We start from the raw sequence: 20384 nt of genomic DNA on the forward strand, positions 1-20384 counted from the left end.
AAAGTGGAGCGCCTGCCATTTTCTCCCCAGAATTAGGTTGGAAATGATGTTCTCATGCTTTCTGTCCCTCTCCTCTGCTCCTGATCCTGTTCTCACTTTGGTCTGATCCTTCTCCCCCGTCTGAATGGTCTCCTCTGTTCCCTATTTTCGGATGATGCTTCTGATCACAAAATCATGGTAGCATCTGGGACAAATGGGAACTTGAAGCTGGAAATTGTTCCTTTGCTTCTTGAAGCATGGACTCCAGAAAGGTTGGAAGGGTTGAGCAGAAGTTGCTTTGATTACAATTGCCTTAATGCAATTGTAATGGCTCCTAGCACCGAGAGAGATGACCCTTGCCAAATGGGGAAGCAGGACAAGGTTGACCTTGTCTTCTGTGCCTCTTCATGGCTCCATCCTTCCAGGGGCTCCTAACACGTCCTCAACCCCAATAGGAATCCTTCTCTGCTTCTGATGTCCCTCTTTCCCTCAGATCTTCCTCATCAGGGTAGATAGTGCTCAATACTTCAGGGTCCTTCCCTTACGTGCTAATTTCCTCCTATCAAAATTTCCAGTCCCGGATATTATTCCTTTAGGGTACTCACTGCAATATAAACATGGATAGTATTGGGTCAAAGATACCATGCTGGATGTGCTCCTCTAAGGTGGGAAGGATGTAATGAAAAGCACAACTTACCAGGCCTCAGACAACCTGGGTTTTTAATTCTAGTTTTGCTACTTATTAGCTGATGACCTTGGATTATATTATTTAACTTTTCTGAATGCGTCCTCACCCATATAATGGAATTGATGAGTCCATGCTAGCGTGTCTTAAATATGAGACTCTTCACCTCCCAGGATTATCATAAAACTCAAATGAGATGAAGCATTCGAAAGCTCTTTATACATGGGAGGTTCTGTGCAAAGATAAGGCAGGAAGGCAAGAAAGTGCCTTAACTATGTCCAGAATGTTAGGTTCTCAACAGATAATGTAACGTAGCAGAAAGCTTCCACCTGGTTTTAATATTTTCTATGATCTCAGTTTGTTTGAGCCTCCATTTCCTCATCCATACAAAAGACTGTAATCAAATCTCATTGGCTTGTCATGAGCATTAAATGAAATGACGCATATAAAGTCTCTTAGCCTAGTGCCACTTGGCACTTAGTCTGTGTTTAATAAAGTGTTAGTTCCCTTCTCGCTTTAACATGTCCCTTAAGAAGTGGCTCTAGAGAATCTAGTACAAGAGTTTCCCCATGCTTCAAATCCACCTGTGTCTAGGCAGGTCCAGTAACCGAAATGCTAACAAAGCAGCAGAGAGGAATAATCTAGTCCAGAGGTAACATCAAATAGATGTGCATCATTCTCTGAAATGAGGATGGACACTGACATGGGGCTGGTTCTAAGGGGTGGGGAGGGGGATAAGTAGGGCCCTTGCTTCAGCACAGAATTGAAGAGGGCGCCATAATACTCAATAAATAATGTTTAATACAATATTTTCTAAAAATCAAAATTAATGCAAAAAAATTCATGATGAACAAAATATCAACATTTTAAATAAAGATAGGATCAGTAACAGTGCTGTGCAGAGCTACATTGGAGCCCAAGGCAAAAGAAAAAGTCAGTAATAGTAATCCTGTCTTTACTTAAAACGTTGATATTTTGTTCATCATGGAAGTTTTCATTAATTTTTATTTTTTAAATATTGCATTAAAATATTATTTATTTTGATTACTGAGTTTTTTGTCCCCAAGGACAGTGCACTATTCACCCCACTCGCCTCGCCCTGCCCCCCGCCCCAGGGCTGATGTCCTCTGGGCTGGGAGGAAAGCCCCAGAGAGGGCTTCAAGTCCCTACTCCTTATTTCCCCTCACCCACTCTGGGGTCCTGAGTTTGGTTTAAGTAAAATCTTGTGAAAAAAGAAAAGACCATATCAAAGGAAATTCTGGTGTTCTTTCTACTCAAGTGACTACAATGAAAGATATAGTCTGGAAAGAAAACATGAAGTCAATTGTTCATCAGAAGCTTGATTTAAGTTGGGGGTTGACAAACAATGACCCTCAGGCCAGCTGCCTGTTTGTATAAGTAAAGTTTTATTGGCATACAGGCCTGCTCATTTGTTTTTGTGTCATCTATGGCTGCTTTTGTGACACAATGGCAGAACTGAGTGGTTGCAACAGAGACCGTATGGTCTGCAAAGCCGAACATATTTACTCTCTGGCCTGTTGTGGACCCCTGATTTTGATTATCAAAGCACTGAGATGTTTTTGTATCAGCGTGTGAGGTTGGCAGCAGTTTAGAATATACAGTTATTTGGAGATTTATGTAACAGAGAATTCAAGGTTATTTACAGAGAATATTATAACCTTCTATGTGTAAGAAGTGGGGGAAATGGAGAGGAGATAAGAGTTCAAAAAGTAAATCAAGAGAGGCAGCCGAGAGTGCGTGGTGCCTGTGTCTGTCTGTGCCCCAGGGAGTCCTATCAGAGTCCAGCTGTGACATGACAGCACAGGATATGAGAAGCTTATGAGAGCTTGACATTGCCCATAATTGGCAGTAAGCAAACAATGAGTTTGTGAAAAAGTGCATTCCTTTGCATTATCACATAAATAATTTGTGTATTTAATTACATCATCCTGTTAATGTGGATAATTCAGAACTGACTTCACAAATTCAGCAAGCATTTAGTGAGAATATATTTATGCGGAAACTGCAAGAGTCACCCTCAAAGTAGTCTGCTTCTGAGGGTGAGCAAACAGAGCCAGGAGGGCCCCGACAACATGTTATGATGTGCCTTGAGTTTGGGGTACATAGAGGAGACCACAGGGAGACAAGAGGAGAAAGATCAACCCCTAGAAGGCCCTGAATGCTGGCTAGTGAGCTTGAACTTTAACCAGGAGCCAGTAGGAAGCTTCCTTAATCAAGGAAGTGGCATCTCCATCCTGTGCTTTACTTAGGATGTTAACTGAGTGGCAGCTTGTGGAAGGGGGGATGGTGGGTGAGAGTAGAAGTAGGGGCACTAATCAGAAGGCGATTTCTATAGCCTGGTATGGTTTGTAGTCATACCGAGATGACAAGGGCTTCAAGTTAGCAGTATCCGTGGAGAAGGGAAGAAAGACAGATCTGAGAGTGCCGGTGAGGGTGAAATCAACCAAGATTTAGCCACTTGATTAGGGAGGGCTCCTGGATTTGGAGTTAAGGTGATTGGGAGGCCAGAGAAAGTATTAATAGAGATAGAGAAGCCAGGCAGAGAAGTAGGTTTGAGGGTCAAAACCAATAAGTTCAGTTTTATATTTAATAAATTGAAGATGCTGTAAAATATCCAAGGGAAAATAGAGAAATGCATCAGAGGGAGAAAGGGAGGGAGGGAGGGAGAGAGAGAGAAATTGGTGCTAGAGATGAAGATTTAGGAATTGTCTGAGAAAAGATAATCGTTAAAGCCACGGGCATAGAAAACATCAATAAGGGAGGAAGTTAGAGAGAAGAGATGAGAGTTGAAGAAACAACTGTTGTAGAGTTGCCAGATAAAATATAGGATGCCCAGTTAAAATTGAATTTCAGGTCAACAAAGAACAATGTTTTAGTGTAAGAATGTTCCATGCAATCTTTAGGATATACTTAAACTAAAAAAATTATTCATTTTTGACCTGAAATTTGAATTTAACTGGGCATTCTATATTTTTATTTGCTAAATCTGACAACTGTAGACTGTGAGGATTGCCCATAATTATAGGATAGTCAAAAGAGGGGGAGATAGTGGAAGAGCCTAGGAGTGGACAAATAGGTCCCAGGAAAGCTCAAGTATTGTACTTTCATGACATCAAAGGGCAGAGTGGTTTTCAGGAGGGCTGAGCAGAAAGGTCAAGGCCATTGCATTTGGCAACCTGGAAGTCATTAGGGACCTTGGAAAAAGCAGATGGAGGTCTGGTTGCAGTGGGTTAAGGAGTCAATAAAGGAAGGGAGATGGAAATAATCAATGTAGCCTCTCCTTTTAGGAAGTGTGATGGAGAAGAGAAGGAGAGAGATGGGATGGTAAAGAGTAACAAAATAGAAGGCAGTTTTGCAAAATAGAAGCTATTTTCCAGCTTCAGAGAAGGACCCCAGAGAGGTGGCATCCTGAAGATTTAGAGGAATGATGGGGATAAGGGATGAACCATGCTGTCGCTGATGCTGGAGGGGAGAATCAGGACATAAATGGAGAGATTAACCTTTGCATGGAGGATGCTCCTTCTTCATCCAAGTGATGAAGGAAGGAGGGGACAGTGGATAAAGATGTGGAGATTTTAAGAGGAGGGAAGAGGAAAGAACAGTTTTTATTTCTTTTTGCTATCCAACTATGCTATTGAGAGTGCCTGTTATGGCAGAGGTATTGGGGAGCAGGAGGGGAAGACTCTGGCTCAAGATACTCCCTCTTTGCTGATTTCCCAGGACAGATATGATGAAGAGCTCAAAGGTGTATATAATTCATCCAAGTGGGAACCATTTATTTTCCTCACGTTGTATCTTCCTCCAGCTCTAGCGATCCATATCGATTCATAACATAATTGAATTGCTCACAAGGGAAGGGAAAACGACAGAAACAGAATTGAACAGACTTGCTCTCCTCTATTTTGTTCAACTAGGGGACCCTGGCCATGAAAGGATCAGGGTCATTTATCCATGTCCCTCGTCCCAGAAGTGGGCAGTAAGGGTGCCCAGCAGAAGGCATTTTTGGGGACATGTGGACTTGCTAGTCTGTGAGTTCCTGTTTCCACCATGCAGATTGTGTCATGTGGAGTTAATGGCTTTGCCATGTCATACCCAGCATACCAGGCACTCACAGATGCACAGGCAACACACACTGATCCCGATCACCCTTTGCTCTCTGTGAGCTGAGGTCAAAAGATGGCCAGGCTGTTCTGCAATTGGGAGAGGGTGAGGTTGAGGAGCAAAGCAGCCTGGAATCTCTTAGCTGCTTTTCCTCTCTGCTGGCAAGAGCAGGATGCTGTTTGCAGCACAGGGAGGGAGCCATTTGCAGAGCTGCAGAAGCCTGAAAAAGCTGAGAAAGAGAAAGAGTTATTTCAGGGAGGGGGTGAGGTGGGGCTCTCTGCCTGGGGAAGCTCTTAGTGCCTCCACCTCCAGCAAATATTAACATTTCCAGCCCTCCTCCACAGCCCCCTCTCTCTCCCTCCTCCTCGCCCTCAACACAAAGGGAAAAATGAAATTCCTAAAAGTAGACTACTTCTGCCTAGTTATTTTTAGTATTTGCTGTTAGTATTTATCAAGCTTTTCAGTGTTAATTTGTCCTCCCACTCATTTCTCTTCCCGCCTCCGCATGCTGGGCTTAGGATGGAAGGAGCACATATAAGAAGCAGCTGGTGACCTCATAGAAACATCTCCTAGAGAGAGGAGACTGTGACCCTTTAAAATCAATCTTCCCCACCCCCACCTTGAAGAGAAGAAAGAAAGATCTGTATTCCATTAGCTTTGGAGAGCAACACAAGTGTTGGTGAAAGTGAACCCATTAAAATGCATCAGTGGTGTTTAGCTAGGTCAAGGGCCCCAGTCAAGGAGCTAGGTCTGGGAATCCACACATGCACAAAATGTCATAATGCAGGCAAAAATGGGTCAGAGACCAGGTAAACAAGCAGAATGCCAGTGGAAGAGGATGCCAGAGGAGAGAAAAGTACAAAAAAAATCCATGCAAAGAGTCAAGGATCTGATGGAGCTGAAGGGTTAAAGTAAGATAGTGTGGAGAAGGGGTTGAAAAGGCTGGAAGAGGAAAGCTCTATAGCACCATAGCACCATAGTAAGTTACAGCTTAATGCTGAAACACACTTGTTTCTGCCTCAACTGCCTGTCCTGTCTCCTGGAGTCAGTCATGCTCAGAATAGACACATTGCTCTGGAGAAGAACTCCCAGGACATGTTCAAACAGAGGGGTGTTGCATGGAAGCAAGACCATTCCAAATGTGAGTTGCATTAGTCTGCATGGTCATTGGACCCCTTGCCTGCCCATCAATGTATTCATTTCTTAGGAAGCAGAAGAGAGTTGTTTCCTTTTGCAGCTTCAAAAAAGTATATTTTGACTTGATTTTTGTGTTCTTATTTTATTTTATTATCTTTCAGTTCCCTAGAAACTGAAAAATATAATAAAGGAAGTAAAAAAAAATGCAATGGGTGGGCTCAACAGTAGAATAGAAGGGACAAAGGAAAGAATCAGTGAAGTTGTAGATAAAATAATAGAAATTACCCAGTCTGAACAACAGAGAAAGTAGACTGAAAATGGAAAGAAAAAAAAAAAGGACAAGGCCTCAGGGACCAAAACTATTTAGCATGTGTATTATCAGCATCCTGGAAGGAGAGAAACAGGATAAGGCTAAAAAAGGACTTGAAGAAACAATGGCTGTTTTCCAAAGTTTTCCAAATTTGGCAAAAGACACAGACCTAGGGTGTCAAGCAGTTGAGTAAAACCCCAAACAGGATTAACCCAAAGAAATCCACACTAAGACACATCGCAGTCAAACTCCTGAAAAATGAAGTCAAAGACAAGATCTTGAAAGCAGCAGGAGAGAAATGAGACCTTATTGATAGTGGGAAAACATTAGAATGACAGTAGATTTCTCATCAGAAACCATGAAGGCCAGAAGGAAGTGGCATAATATTTTTTTAAATGCTGAAAGAAAAGAACTGTCAACCCAAAGTTCTATATCCAGTGAAAACATCCTTTAGGAATGAGGGAGAGATCAAGATATACTTAGCTGAAAGAAAACCTAGAAATTTGTCACCAGCAGGCGTATCATAAAGAAATAGCTAAAGGAATTTCTCTAAACAAGAAGGAAATTATAAAAGAGAGAACATCAGGAAGGAAGGAAGAATAATACAAAGAGTAAAGATAGGGATAAATGCAATAAACTTTCCTTCTCCTCTTGAGTTTTCTGATTATGTTTGATCATTGAAATAAAAATTATAATGCTGTCTGATGTGACTCTCAAGGTATGTAAAAGAAATATTTAAGAAAGTGATTTTATAAATGAGGGCGAGTAAAAGGATGTAAAGGGAGGTAAGGATTCTTTTTTATTATTATTTTTTTAATTTTTTTAATTTCTTGTTTATTGCAGTAACATTGGTTTATAACATTGTATAAATTTCAGGTGTACATCATTATACTTCTATTCCTGCTAGATTACATCACGTTCACCACCCAAATACTAATTACAACCCATCTTCACACACATGTGCCGAATTATCCCTTTTGCCATCCTCCCTCTCCCCCTCCCCTCTGGTAACCACCAATCCAATCTCTGTCTCTATGTGTTTGTTGTTGTTATTATCTACTACTTAATGAGTGAGATCATACGGTATTTGACCTTCAAGGGAGGTAAGGATTCTAATTGAACTGGTATAACATCGACAACAATAGACTCTGGCAAGTTATATATCTTTAATGTAATATGGAGAGCAACCATTTAAAAAGCTGTACAAAAAGTTGTACTAAAAAAACTCATAGATAAATAAAAATGGTATTCTGAAAAATTTCCAAGTATCCACAATAAGGCTGGAAAATGAAAATAAGGAACGAGAAAATAGAAAACAAACAGGAAATGAAAAATAAAATGGCAGGCTTTGGCCCAAGCATATCAATAATTATATTAAGTGTAAATGGCCTAAATATACAAATTATAAGACAGATTTAAAAAAATGACCCAACTATATGCTGTCTGCAAGAAACTACCTTCAAATATAACAGTATAGGAGGGTGAAAGTAACAAGTTAGAAAAAGATATACCATGCAAACATTAATCAGAAGAAAGCATCTTAAAATCTAAAAGTCAATGTCTTAAAATCAGATGAAGATTTCAAAGACAGGAAAATGACCAGGGACAGAGAGGGATATTACATAATGGTAAAGAGTCAATCCACCAACAAGACACAGCAAACATACATATTTTGCTTGCAAATCCTAAATATGTATCAAACAGTACAAAATATGTGAAACAAAAACTGATAAAACTGAAAGAATAGAGAAATTATTCCACAGTTAGAGCTGGAAACCTCAAGACACCTCACTTGGCAATTCATAAAACAACTAGACAGAAAACCAGGAAGCATGTAGAAGAACACAAAAACGCTATCAATCAACTAGATCTAGTTTACATTTATAGAATCCACCCAACAACAGCAGAAAAGACATTCTTTTCAAGCACCACAAAATATGTCAATAGACCATAAACTATAAAACAAACCTCAACAAATTTAAAGAAAAATTTAAATGAAATCATACAGAGTGTATTCTCTGACTACAATGGAATCAAACTAGAAATCAATAACAGAAAGATGACAGGAAAATCTCTAAACACTTGGAACTAAAACAACAAAATTCTTAATAATCTGTGGGTCAAAGAGGAAGTCTCAAGGAAATTTAAAAAATAAATTGAAGTGGATGAAAGCAAAAGTACAACATATCAAAATTTGTGAGGCTCAGCAAAAGCAGTTCTGAGAGGAAAATTTATAGCACTAAATACTTAGATTAGAAAAGAAGAAAAGTCTCAAATCAATAGCCTAAGCTCCCATCTCCAGAAACTAGTTTTTTAAGAAACTAGAAAAAAAGAGCAAAATGAACCCAAAGCAAGCATAAGGAAGGACATCATAAAGAGCAGAAATCTATAAAATTGAAAAGAGAAAATAGATCAAGCCAAAAATTGATTCTTTGAAAAGATCAACAAATGTGATGGACCTGCAGCAACACTGACAAAGACAGAGAGAGAAGACACAAATTACCAATATTTGGAATAAAAAACAGGACATCACTACAGACCTGCAGACATCAAAAGAATAATAAGGGAATACTACAAGTAACTGTACACATATTAGTTTCACAACTTATATGAAATGGACCAATTTCCCCAAAAACACAAACTGCCACAGTTACACCATAAAAAATAGATAACTTGAATAGCCTTATAACTAAAGAAATTGAATTAGTAATTTAGAAACTTCTAAAACAGAAAATTCAAGGCCCAGGTGGTTTCCCTGGAAAATTCTACCAAATATTTAAAGAAGAATAACACTAATCCTATAAATCTCTTCCAGAAAGTGGAAGAAGAGGGAACACTTCCCAATTCATTATGAAGCTACCCTGATACGAAACGAGAAAAAGCAGTATAACATAAGATAACTAGAGACTAACGACTCTCATGAAAATAAACGCAAAATTCCTTAACAAAATATTAGTAAATAATATTCAGCAATATATAAAAATAATTATATACTATGACAAAGTGGGGTTTATTCTAGGGACACAAGGCTCATTCAATATTTGAAAATCAATCAGTGTAATTTACCCTATAAAAAATTAAAATCATATTAATTGAAGCAGAAAAATCATTTGACAAAATTCAACACCCATTCATGATATTAAAAAAAACCCTCAGAAAAATAGAAAGAGAGGGGAACTTGCTAAAATTGACAAAGAATATCTATAAAACACCTGCAGCTAACAGCATACTTAGTAGCAAAAGACTGAATCCTTTCCCCATAAGATCACTAGCAAGGAAAGCATGCCCTCTCTCACCACTCCTATTCAACATAGTACTGGAAGTTCTACACAGTGCAATAAAGTAAGAAGAGAAAATAAAAGGCATACAGATTAGAAAGAAAGAAACAAAACTGCTCCTGTTTGCAGATGGCATGATGGTCTACTAGAAAAATCCAATGGAATCTACAAAAAACTCCTAGAACTAATAAGTGAGTTCAGCTAGGTTGCAAGATATAAAATAAACATAGAAAAATCAATTGTATTTCTATATACTAGCAATGTATAAGTGGATACTGAAATTATATTAAATATACAATATCATTTATAATCACTCAAAAACATATGAAATACTTACGTGTAAATCTAATAAAACATATACAGAATTTGTATGCTGAAAACTACAAAATGCCAATGAAAGAAATCAAAGAAGATCTAAACAAATGAAGAGACATACTACGTTCATGGATTGGAAGATTCAACATAGTAAAGATGTTGATTCTCCCCAAATGGATATTCAGTTTTAATGCAATTCTTATAAAAATTCCAGTAAAGATCTTTTAGATATAGACAATATTATTCTAAAAATTTATATGAAAAAGCAAAGGACTAGAATGTCTAAAATAATTTTGAAAAAGAAGAATAAAGTGAGAGTAATAACTCTTCCTAATTTCAAGACTTAGTATATAGTTACAGTAGTCAAGAATGTGTGGAATTAGCAGCAGGATAGACACAGAGATCAATGGAACAGAATAGAGAACCTGGAAATAGCTACATATAAGTATAGCCAACTGATTTTTGACAAGTATGTAAAAGCAATTTAATAGAGGAAAGATATTCTTTTCAAAAAATGGTACTGGAGCAATTGGGTGTCCATAGGCAAAAAAAAATAAAAGAGAATTTCAACCTAAAAATCCCACAGCTTATACAATTCAAAATGGATCATAGATTTAAATATAAAACATAAAACTATAAAACTTTTAGAAGAAAATAGGAGAAAATCTTCAGGACCTGTGTCTGCATGAAGAGTTCTTGAACATGACACCAAAAGCATGATCTTTAAAAGAAAAAAATAAATTAATTTGAATTTATCCAAAATTAAAAATGTTTGCTCTATGTAGGACTCTTTAAGAGGATGAAAAGGCAAACTATAGACTGAGATAGAAAAGATAGAAAGAGATATTTCACTGAAAAGGATATATAGATAGCAAATAAGCGCACGAAAAGATGTTGAAGATCACTAGCTATTAGGGAAATGCAAATGAAGACCATGATGGAGATATCCCTACACACCTATTAGAACAGCCTAAAATAAATAGTGGTAATGCCAAATACTGGCAAGGGTGAAGCAAAACCGAATCTCTCATACATTGCTGGTGGTTGAAATGGTACAGCTACTCTGGAAAACAGGTTGGCAGCTTTTTAAAAACTAAACATGAACTTACCATATGACCCAGCAATCACTCTCCTGGGCATTTATCCCAGAGAAGTGAAAACTTATATTCACACAAAAACCTGTACACAAATCACTATTTGTAATAGCCCCAAACTGGAAACCACCAAAAGGTCCTACAATAGGTGAGTGGTTAAACAAACTGTGGTACATTCAAACCATGAAATACTGTTCAGCAGTAAAAGGGAACAAACCATCGATACGTGCAACAACTTGGATAGATCTCAAGGGCCTTATACTAAGTAAAAATAACCCCAATATCAAAAGGTCAGACACTGTATGGTTCCATTTATTAAATTCAAGAAATTACAAAATTATGAAGATGGAGAGCAGATTAGTGGTTTCCAGGGGTAAGAGATGGGAGCAGAGGGGACGGGTGTGACTATAAAATGGTAATAGTATGGAGTTCTGTGTGGTGATAAATAATTCTATATCTTGATTGCAGTGCTGCTTATGTGAATCTTCACGTGTGATAAAATGATTTATAACTGTAAAAAATGTATTACATATGGGTTTACCTAAACAAAAATGTTGTTCAGATTTGCTATTCTCAGGCTTTATTTATAAAATAGTCATCATCTGTGTGTAGTTACCTGATACTTGCTTTTTTTATTCATTGTATTTCTAAGGTTCATCCAAGTTATTGCATATAGCTGTGATTTATTGATTTTCCCTGTTGTCTAATATTTCATTGTATGAATATAACTCAGTTTATTTGCTCTCTTTTCGGTGGACATTTGTGTTAAATATAGCTTTTTGTTGTTTTGAATAAAGCTGTTATAAACACTTTGTGCACGTCTCCCAGTGCAAATATACAAGAGTTTCTCTAGAGAATATAGGTAGGAGTGGATTTGCTCAGTTGGAGGGTATGTAATATTCAACTTCATAAGATAAAGTTAAATTGTTTCCAAGTGCTTATATCAACTTATACTCCCACCATCAGTTTAATTTGCATTTTCGTGATTACAAATGAAGTTGCTCATCTTTTCATATGTTTATTCACCAGTCGTATTTTTCTCCTCGGTGACTATGTATGTGTCAGACATGTTGCTCATTTTTCTATTGTGTTGTCTTTTTCTGACTGATTTGTAACATTTCTTTATATAATCTGATCTTCTGTTGATTTTACATGTTGCAAACTTGTCTCAGATATTGGCATGTCTTTTGCTTTCTTTATTGTACCTTTCAATAAATAGAAGATCTTAATATTACAGTAGGCAAATTATCAACCTTCCTTTTGTGATTGGCTCTTTCCTGCTTTAGGAACTCCTTTCCTATTTGGAGATCAGAAAGATGTTCTCCTATATTTTCTCCTACAAGTTTTAACATTTTGCTTTTCACAACTAAAACCTAATCCCTCTGGAACTGATCTTTAGGTATTGCTCCTCTTTGACTTTTGGCTCAGTAAATTATTCCAACCTTCATGAGAGCTCTGTTGTCTTTTAATTCCAACTTCCCTGCCATATTTGGTTCTGATGCTTGCTCTTCTCTCCAAATTGTGTTTTCTGCCTTTTGGTATGCCTTGTAATTTTTCTTCGTAGCCAGACATGATGTACCAGGTAAAAGGAACTACTGTAAGTAGATCTTCAGTAATGGTGATGAGGTTTTTGGGGAGAGGAAGCATTCTATCCTATCCTATCCTATGATTAGGTCTCAGTCTTTTAGCGAGCCTATGCCTCTGAACTGTGAACTTCACAAGTGTTTCTCAGTTTTTTTCTCTTCCGCCCTAGGGACAGGATGACTAGAGTGGGCTGTGGTTGAGTATATCCCTTTTCCCACAGTGGAAGGCTGGAGGAGGCTGGAGTTGAGTATTTCCCTTCCCCAGGTCAGTTAGGCTCTGATAATACTCCAGCAGGTTAGGCTCTGGTTAACTACTTTCCTCTGGGCAGGTCTTGTTAAGAACAGAGTACTCTGGCATATTTCAAAATGGCTCCTTTTTCACTCCCCCTTCTAGAAGCCCAAGGAGAGTTTTCTCTAACATTGACTGTGGGAATCTGGTAGAGCTCCTGGAAGTAAATCTCACAGCATTGTGAGGGCCCCCCTAGGACTGGGTCCCCCTGGAGTTTTTAACTATCAGAGTTGTCCCCACGGAGACTCCAGCAATTCATCAATTACAGTTCAGGTTTTCCTGCCCTGGCACTGCTTCCCACAGCAGTTTCCACTGGTGAGTCTGACTTCTGAATTCCCCTGTTGGTCCCTCCAATCTTGGGGGCAGCGGTGTACAAATCCAAGAAGAGCTGCTGATTTCCACTTGTTGTTAGGACAGAGTGGCGACTTCCAAGCTTCTTACGTGCAGAAACAGACACTAGAAGTCCTCTGTGGTCTTTTAAGAACTAAGTGAATGAGAAAGTTCGGGAAGAAAAGTCCTCCATGGCAAGATTTGAGAAGATAGCCAATTCTCCCTCAGGCAGCCTGGAAAAAATTTTGGTCACATGACCTAGGTTTCCTTTGTTGTCACCAAGGCATTCTTGCATTAGCAATATTGCAAGTGCTTAAGAGTCACATGTTAAAAAGCTAAAGAAACCAAAACAAAAGCAATGAATCCCCTCTCACCATGCTCTCACTACGGCTCAGATCATTTAAATGAGCTATTTGTTGAGAAAGAAAGCATAAATTTAAAATACCTGTTTGTATAGTATTCAAAGTATGGCTTCTGCTTTTGGAGAGGAAATGCAGTTTATTGGAAATATCGCTGGACAGGGAGTCAAGAGACCTGGGGTTAACCCTTGATCTGTCATTACCTGGTTATGAAACCTCTTTCTATCAGGAGTATGTTCAGCTGTGTGCAACAAGAACCTTCCTACAGTGGCTAAACCAAATCCAGTTTATTTTTTCTCCTGTAAAAGCCCAGGAGGAGACAAACCAGGCTGTACTCCCAGTGTAGTGGCTCCTCCTTTCCATTTAGTCTTCACAGCATGGGGCTTTTGTCTTCATGCTTGTCACTTCATGACTGCAAGATATGGCTCTACCTCTGGCATTATATCAGTGATTCAGGCATGGAAAAGAAGAAGGGCAGAGAGCAAAAAGTGAATGCCAGAGCCCTTTTAAAGAGCTTTTCCTTGAGATCTTCATAATAACTTCAGTTCACATCTCCAGAGCCAAAAATGTTCCACCTGCCCATCCTTAGCTGTAATTTAACGGGGCAAATCACTGCCTGAACAAATCAAGGTTGTGTAAAGAAAAAGGGGTAGTCTGGGAATTGGATGGGTAACCAGCAGTGTCTGCCCCACTCTCTAAGCATCCAGTGGGAATGCCTGCCCCCGGGCATGGCTGTTTGGATGACAAAATGGAAGCTCAAATGCAAGAGCACTCCATACACTGCAAAATGTATTTCATAAACAAAGGGGAAGCATTCTGACCTATTTTCTCAGAGAGCAAATCTAATGTTAATAGAAAGTCTGACTAAAGGTAGAGCCTTGGATAATCAATATCTGTTGAACTTCAGCTCATTCTCTTTCAGATATCTTCAGATAACCCAAGAACTAGCGTTTCCATGGATATACATCCTCAAATACCAATCTTCAGATTCAGATTATTGTCTGACATTGTTATAGTGGGCAGTTGTTAGTTTTCTCCCCAATATCCCTTTCCCCCTTTTCCCTTCCTCTCAGTACCCTCAATGTCTTTCCATGTGATTTTTGTTGGAGTGATCTTACCCTTACCTCCAGGGATAAGCCTCGATTAATTTAAGGTCATTCAGCAAAGTATAGTGACTGAGTCAGCGATGGGCAATCTGAGTGACCTCAGAACGGGGAACTATCAGCATGCTAACACTATCCTCCTGGAAGATGGATGTGTGGTCTTGAACTGCTGCAGCTATTACTTTTTGCACCATGATGGGAGGCAGCCTGAAGGTGAAGTCAATCTACAGCGAACACCCGTGCCAAGAGAATTGCAGAGAATCAAATGATATAGTGAACCTCTGGTTTCCCCAAACCAATCCTACATCTGGGTTTTTTCCCCCCAGATCAATGAACAAAAATATTTCCTTGTTTTGTTATTTATTTGTATAAATGAGTTTGAGTTGGGTTATCTGTTACTTGTAACCAAAAGATTCCTAAATGATAGTTTCTATATATATTCCAGGAAAAAATTATATATATTATCTTATTTATTATTTTAAATAATGTATATACTTAAAATAATATATTACTAAATATATTATATATTGTGTATATATGTACATATATATATACACATATATATATGAGTTTATTCTGAAGTTTACCATCCTTCCAGGATTAAGGCCATAAGGCTTGAATTTACTAAGAATTCCTGTTTCTTCCTGTAATAAATTGCCTGCATAGCATCTGTCTAGAGGATTTTAGACTGTGAAATGCTAGGACCTGCGTGCTGCTCTTTTAGGGACTGTACCTGTCAGCCCTGCAGCACAAGACTCACCCCTGAGTACTTTGACCCAAAGACCAATTAGGCTGAGATGTGTCAGTGTTCTTGTAGGTGTGTTTCCTGTTTCCTGTTTGCAAAAGCAACTACATAAGAAATAAAAGTAATAGCCTTACATAAACTGCTTACTGAGCTGTCAAATGTTCAAGTAAAATATTCATTAATTATGAGTGATCTCAGTTGCAGGGCCATTGAAGTGCTGGTGATAAAATCTGTCGTGATCCCGTGGAAGGCTCTGAGATCCAAGGCGCCGTGTGACTGCATATTGTGAGTTACTTTTCTAACCTCTCGGAATGCCTGGGTTTTAAATTGTATAAATTATGATTCAGAATGCAAAGATGTTGCGTCCTAGTTAGGTTGTTCTGTATTTATACGTTTTGATATTTAGTAAATAGAAAATGCTGACTTATATCTGTCATTAAAGCTTTGTCGTGGGGTATACATTTCCATTGTTAACTTTAATGAATTTGTATGTTACTGAAAAGAAAACCGTGCACTCATTCTAATTAAAAACAAAAATCTGTTCTCTTTTATGGTGACTCTGATTAAATGGAAACTTTATTTAAGTATAAAAGATTTACTTAGAAAAAAATCAAAAAACAGAAGTTATAATGAAGTAAAACCGTGACTTGCTTCCTGGAAAAAAAGGCAATACATAGGTGCCCCTCCTTACTTTCCAAATCTACTCATTTGGTATGGAAAATTGAAGAGGATATTGTGCTGCAAGTAGATGGGATGTTTTCTAATTCAGAAAAGATCCTTTGGAAATTTTATTATAGTATAATTAGGGCAGCAGCAGCCGCAGTACTGAATTTCCTGTTAAGATAGGAACATTATTACTTTCCTAATTTGTTGATGTGGGTCTCGAAAGCCAGCTCATCGAATATTTAGGAAACTAGCTTTTCAGGAAGGGAAATCTACTGGTATATGAATTTTTTGGAAATTTTTCAAAATATGCTAATGGCCCAGGTGAGAGCCAGCCAAGATTTTAGGCAAGGTAATATGGCTTAGGTCCCAGTAATACATTTTGTGGCTGTTTGTAAACAAGGCATGAATATTGATTAACATGTACTTGGCCAAATAATTTTATATGAGGAAAAAATGGCAAAAATAAAATAAATGTGAGCAAGAATAAAACCTTATTTTTTATTTTGCTGATATTGCAGGGAAAGAAGGGAGATAACTTTGATATAAAATGAAACTTAAATGTACTTAGCTTTTTTTATCCAACTTCCTTTATCCCCATTAAGTCTCTGTGGTTTAATGAAGTGTTAGATGAACAACATGGCTCATCTAGGTGTAACAGGAAAGTGAAAGTGAAAAATCTTTATTCCAAATTTGGTAAATTTGGTAGGCCAGTCCTTTTAATGAGATCTGTAGAACGGTAATAAAGTATTTGAAGTCATGCTAAAGAAAATCTCATGTGGCTTTTTTTTTTCCCCCTCTCATGAGTTTGAGAATTAAGCTTCAATCTCAATGCATTTCTTCTCCTGGAAGCCAAGATAGAATTGTGCATTTACGTTGGTAGGGATCAGGCAGCCCGAGGGCCTCTTTCTTCTTGTGATACTCTGGTTGAACTACTTATGGATATCGCAACCCTAAACATGATTGGAGCCGTTGCATTAGTTCCTCGAATCTTTCTGGCATCAAACTAAAGAATAATAGGCAAATGTGTATTCTCCCCCAAAGACAGTAAAGCACGAGCATGGTTCAACCTAAGAACCTTTCCCCTTGACCTGGAGGTGTAGAGAATCAATGTGTCTGCTATTGGCTTCTGGTCCTTTCTGCCCCTCCTCAAACACCCAGGTCTCTCTTCTGTGTCTGTGATCTCAGGGCCAGGTGGTTCCTCACTGTAGATTCCCTTCTCAAGTGAGCCCCAAATATGCTCTATGTCACCTCTGGTTTGTGTGGAGCAAGGAGAGGCTGCAGGAGTTCGTGCTGCAGATTTTAGGCATCTGCCAGACCCAAAGGAGGACAGTTTGGAAGAGAAATTGACAGAAAAGCTCTTGAGGCAGTGAGGGAGCCACTCCCTGCTCAGCTACTGTTGGCTCAAAAGAGGAATGGACGAGGCAGGGAAGGGGATGACCTCTGTAACAGAGGCTAACCTTCCTAACCGGGGCTTTCCAAAAGGATGGCCTGAGTTAGCAAATACTGCCCCAATTTCCTGGGCTTTCTGGAATTTTGTTCAAGAATTCCAGGCACTCTAGTAAAAATTGCCTAAGAACAGAGATCCTGATGAGAATAGATAGGGAACATATATGTAAAGAAACTATTTTACAGTGAAGTATATGAACAGACTCTAAGTTTACAACCTATTTCTGATTTCCTGTTGTCTGGGTGTCTCTCTTTGGCTCCCTTAGGCTAGAATCATTTTGTCTGGATCCCCAAGAAATCCACACTCTTCGCCAAGGCTTCCTATGTGACTAGCTTCTTAGTTACATGATGTTACACAGAATTATATTTTTGTACAATTTTCTGTGCTAAAGACCTCTTTCTTCCTCCTCTTAAAAAAAATACCATTTTAATCCTCTTAGCCTAGGAGCTCACTACTCTTTATTTTTAATGTCCCATAAATTTCCCTCTATCAAAAAACACCTATTTTGTCAACAGAATATCTTTCATTCAGGAACAGTAATGGGGAGAGATTATCTCAGAGGCTGAGAGCACAAGATACCAAATATCTAGAGGATAATTAAAGTATGCTTCCAGGGCCGGCCCCGTGGCTTAGCGGTTAAGAGCACGCGCTCCGCTGCTGGCGGCCCGGGTTCGGATCCTGGGCGCGCACCGACGCACCGCTTGTCTGCCCATGCTGGGGCCGCGTCCCACAAACAGCAGCTGGAAGAACGTGCAGCTATGACATACAACTATCTACTGGGGCTTTGGGGAGAAAAAAAAAAGGAAGAGGATTGGCAATAGATGTTAGCTCAGAGCCGGTCTTCCTCAGCAAAAAGAGGAGGATTAGCACGGATGTTAGCTCAGGGCTGATCTTCCTCACAAAAAAAAAAAAAAAAAAAAAAAGTATGCTTCCAGATATTTTCAAATAGAGACAAATACTGATCATCCAAATAATTGATTCCCTGACAACCATTTTCCATCCAGTCTTGTTCTTAATGCCAAAACACCCAATAAATTCAGGGAAACAAACAAACAAACAGATTGCTTTTTTATTAGTATGTAGAAAAAAGAATAAAAAGAGAGCAGTTGATTTCCCAACAATTTTGCAATAAGTTCAGTGTCATGCAGACTTAGGAGAATGTAGTTTTCAGTAGATAAATGATGATTTCAGTTGACCGAAAAGTGTTGATTAAGTGCCTGTTTAACTTGAGCCCTAGAGGAGAATGATACGGTATAACATGGACTCATATATTTGGTAAGAGATCTTGCTCCTAGAAACATAATTTATTTATTCATTCAGTAAATATTTATTGAGCATTTGCTGTATGACAGGCATTGTGCTACAGTTGAGTGATGTGGGCTGGGGGGGAGAGGGTAATCAAATAATTACACAAATGCATTTTACAAATGTGATCATTACTGTGATGGAAAAAAGGAAAACACAGGAAACTGAGACTATAAAATACAGGCACGACATGTAGTCTAAGTGGTGACCAGGGAAGAGCTCCCTGAAGACATCTGAAAGGGCTGGGGATGGTGAGGAGAGTGTTCCGGGCAGAGGCCCTGAGGTAGAAGGTAGAAGGGAGCGTGGAGCTTACTGGGAACTGAATGGAGGCCAGCGTTGCTGGAGAGCAAGGGAGGCATAATGTGAGCGAAAGCTAGAAACGTGGCAGGGGTGGATCGTGAAAGACTTGGTAGGGAATGAATGAATGAACAGAAATGAATAGTTTATAACATGGAGTGAGTCCTGTTGTCTCCTGTCTGTAGGGTGAAAATGAAAGGAAAAGGTAATTGTGTAATGACTCTGCTGTTTGGGAGAAGGTCTTCATTCATTCATTCATTCATTCACTCCTTCAGCCAACAAACATAAGACAAAATCTCTGTTCACATGGATCTTAAATTCTAGTGGAACAAGCAGATAATATGCCAGTAAGCAAGTATACAGGTTTTATAGTAATATTTTGTTTATGAATAAGTGGTGTGGGTGGTCTTTACACGGAATTTAAAAAATAATTTCAAATATGCATTGTATTGCATCTAAGTGTGGTTGTTCCTCTGTTTAGTTAAATAAAGTTAAATGCCTTAGCAGCACTAAGATGCTCAGCGCAGATGTTCCTTACAGCACTCAATTCACAGTCAGAGACTTGGGAGAAATCCCAAGAGAAGAAAATAAGCAAGGGAAGCTGTGGGATTTGTATTTGTTCTTGTTTCTGAGGAGCTAGTGATTCCCCTGCCCACCCTGCCCCTTACCACCTCTTCCTGGAGTGGCGAGGGGAAGATGAGAGGAGCAATGAAAAGACTTAAATGAAAATAACTGAGGCTAACACTGGTCGAGAAGGATCTCAGAGGGAGAGTATTTCAGAGTCTTTCTATTTCTTTTTACAAAAAGAACTTAGTACATATATCTTATGATACACTTAATATACTGTATAGATTTTCCACATTTGCCATCTCTAAAAAAGGTTCACTTCTTACAATCAAGGTACACATTTAAGAAAAGGTATTTCTGTGCCACATTTCTAAAACTGTTATTCAAATGACGGTGCATCTTAAAATCATCAGTGACAACTCAGAAAATAATACATATCTGGAAACTGGTTTGAGTTTTCAGTCATGCCTGCCTTTTCTGAAGATCTGCTTGAAGATTTCCTGATGACAATGTTTGCATATCTGCATAAAAAGTATTACCACCAATGGAATTAAACCAGGGCACCTCTGAGGGTCACCTTAAGGTTTTGCTTGCAAAAATCAGAGTAGTTCAGGGTATCAAAGGGAGGCATAATATCTGTTTTAATCTTCAGGAACTTCCTTGTTTCTGATTTTCAAATTGCATGAATCGGAGTAATAATTTCTACAGAGGAATAATGGAAATGTTGTTAGGGTTTCTCAACTGCAGCACTGTTGACATTTTGGCCCAGATTA

The 20384-nt window shown here is 38.6% G+C and overlaps 1 protein-coding gene across 1 annotated transcript in view; it reads left to right on the forward strand.

Annotated features, from left to right (window-relative positions):
- The window catches only part of NCALD (neurocalcin delta), a 391067-nt gene that overhangs the window by 216100 nt on the left and 154583 nt on the right, over nt 1-20384 (forward strand). Inside the window, exon 4 of the mRNA XM_087447567.1 lies at nt 15528-15614. The gene's annotated coding sequence lies outside the window, so the exon portion shown is untranslated. The remainder of the gene's footprint in view (nt 1-15527; nt 15615-20384) is intronic.

Source organism: Ceratotherium simum, chromosome 23, assembly GCF_057802395.1.
Source record: "Ceratotherium simum simum isolate JZ-2026a chromosome 23, ASM5780239v1, whole genome shotgun sequence".
Lineage (NCBI taxonomy): Eukaryota > Metazoa > Chordata > Mammalia > Perissodactyla > Rhinocerotidae > Ceratotherium > Ceratotherium simum.